The sequence below is a fragment of the Crocodylus porosus genome, unplaced genomic scaffold, assembly GCF_001723895.1.
Source record: "Crocodylus porosus isolate Cpor-Errol unplaced genomic scaffold, CroPor_comp1, whole genome shotgun sequence".
Classification (NCBI taxonomy): Eukaryota; Metazoa; Chordata; order Crocodylia; family Crocodylidae; genus Crocodylus; species Crocodylus porosus.
In genome coordinates, this window is record NW_017728906.1 from 58939247 (window position 1) to 58942300 (window position 3054).

The window sequence follows — 3054 nt, forward strand, 5'->3', positions numbered from 1 at the left end:
GACAGTCACCTTGCTGGGGTCATTTGACCCCAGTACTCTTTCCTGCCATGGCAGGGGGTCAGACTTGATGATTTGCTCAGGTCCTTTCCAACCCTACCTACTATGAAACTATGAAACCGTGTGTGTGTTGTTCATAGGGCAAGTCCCACATGCACACCCCACCATACACATGCACCCACACCCCCCTCACACTGCCATACACGTAGGCACCCACACCCCCTCACACGCCGCAGCCACCCTTCCCCACACACAGCTCCCCACAAACCCCATACCCACCCACGCCCCACATATCCACACATACACCTACACACTTCCTCGCTCCACACTCGCACCCCCACCCTCCCCCACATAGCCACAGCAACAGCCCCCCACAAACCTATTCCCGTGCCCTCCATCCCCTACAATATAAAAGAGTAAGACTTCATTTTAATCTGTTGTGCAATCACCTCTATGTGCACTACTAAACAAACGCATGTAAATCAGGGCAAAAATATTTTTTGCACTCAAACTGGTAAATATTGTAGATGTTTGATTTTTAGAATACAATTTGGTACTATTCTGGTTCTGAGATGGCAACACCCCTTGTTGAAAGGAGTACTTCCGGGGGCAAGGAGAGGGACATTTGGTGGCAAAGGTCGAGGGTTAGGGGCAGGACTTCTGATCACAAGATGGCAGCCAGGGGGCGGGGCACCTGTCACAGGGCAGGGCTACCAATGCAGGCCTCGACAGCTTGCCAAAACTCTGTAAGCTGCCCTCTGCTCAAAATAATTGCCCACCACTGCTTTAGGTAGTTAAAGGCTGCTATTCAATCCCTCCTCAGTCTTCTCTTCTCCAGGCTAAATCAGCCTAGTTCCCTCATGGTCTCCTCAGAAGTCATGTGTCCTACCCCTCTAACTATTTTTGCTGCCCTCTGCTGGATTCTCTCCAATTTGTCCACATCCTTTCTGTAGTGGAGGTGTGTGTTTATGGGGTGAGGGTGGGGGGGACAAAACTGAACACAGTTCTCCAGATGTGGCTTCACCAGTGCTGAACTGAGGGGAATAATCACTTCCCTTGACCTGCTGGCAACACTCCTACTAATGCAGGCCAGTATGCCATTAACCTTCTTGGCAACAAGGGCACACTGTTCGTTTATATTCAGCTTGTTGTCCACTAACCCCCAGGAATAAGTGGTGGGGGAAAATATTATTTGGGGGGGTTGAGCCCCACCTGACCCCTGACCCTCCCTCCCACAGGTGTGTTCGGGGCCTGTGCACACTGGTGCTGCTGTATGTGGCAGTGGAGGAGCAGTTGCATGCTGAGCGGTGCTGGGTGCTGCTGCTGTCACCACCCATCACCACAAAGTTTGAGGGGGGATGAGCCCCATTAGCTCCAGCCTTCTGCTGCCTATGCCCCCAGGTCCTTTTCTGCACAGTTGCTGCTTAGCCACTCAGTCCCCAGCCTGGTCTGTCACGTGGGATTGTTCCATCCTAAATGTAGAACTTTGTGCTTGTCCTTATTTAACCACATGAGATTTCTTTTGGTCCAGTCCTCCAAGTTGTCAGATCTCTCTGAATCCTAGCCCTACTCCTAGTGTATCTACACTCTCCCCAGCTTGGTGTTATCTGTAAACTTGCTGATGGGGCATTCTACCCCATCTTCCAGGTCACTGATGCAGATACACATGGCATGCTGCTAGTAGACTGAAGAAGTTAATGTGTTACATTTTGAAAATAGAAATGTACATCAGCACTTGGTGGAACTGATCCGGTGATATCAATTGATTTGTATTAATTTTTGCCAGGTGACAACCTCTGTCAATGATTTTAATGAAATGTTTAAATAACTGCGTTTCAGCTGGAAGGGAAAACAGCATCAGATTGGTGGTTTTGCATTTGAATTTAAAAATTTATTTTTGAAGTTGGCTCTGCAGAGTTCGTTACTTATTTGTCAAAGAAAAATTCTAGCAGTACTCTCCCTTTGACCAGGGCCTTTGGCGTTTTTGTGAAGAAAGTTGCACTAATAACAGTGTGATACATACAGTATGTATTCATGGCAAGGAAGGTCCAAGAACCTAGGTTTGCAATTAGCTTTCTTTTGAGTATGTGAGTGAGTGCACAGTCCTATCATTAAAGGACTTCATTCTTAGATTTTAATGGCAGACTTCCTGGGCTTTGCATTGTGGGATGTTTCCTGTGAGAGTTGTATACCTTTATGGCTTAGGCTGTCACTCAGCTCCCCTTCAGGATATCACTGTTAACATGTAGATAGAGATGGGAGGAGTTGGAGAGAGAGCCAAAAAAGGAGTATCATGGCTGCCTGGGTGGTGTTGGCATGAATAGAGAAACCCCTTTGTTAAAGTAGCAAAGGAATATGGGTTTATATACATTACGTCTGGCCCAAGATATCCAAAGTCTAGCAGACTTGTAGAAAATGTTGTCAAAAAGGCTGCTAAATGAGGCAGAGGAAACTCAGGCAGGTCCTTATCTGGCATTACTAAATTATAGAGCATTTCCTTTGGAACATGTTTTTTTTGCCAGCCGAGCTCTTATTTAACAGGAAACTTAGGACAAGTTTAGCTAATTTGGTGACCGCTGATAACACTCCCCCTACAACAGACTGACATAAATGCTTACCAGGTCAGTGACAAGTACAAACAAAAGTTTTGTTATGACATGGGGTCACAAAAACTGGAACGTTTGTTATCTCAACACAGGGTACATACGCATGATGGTAAAACATGGATGCAGGAGGCAGTTGTCACTCATGAGGTAGGTTTTAGATCTTATGAAGTGGAGACAAATGAAAGAAAAGTGTACAGACAGAATAGAAAACATCTACAGCACATCAAGGAAGGACAGGAGAATGAACAAGCTGTCTGAATTGGAGAAGAACATGGAGGAGACTGAGCAAGGCAATGCAGAGACTTTAGCACAGACTGATCAAGACAATGCAGAGACTAACATGATGCCTCACAGATCTGCAAGACTGTGAAAGCACCACAAATTCTTACTGAAAATTGTTAGTTTAATAAAGGTTGTATTTTCTGTTTGGAAAGGGGAGATAAAATGATCT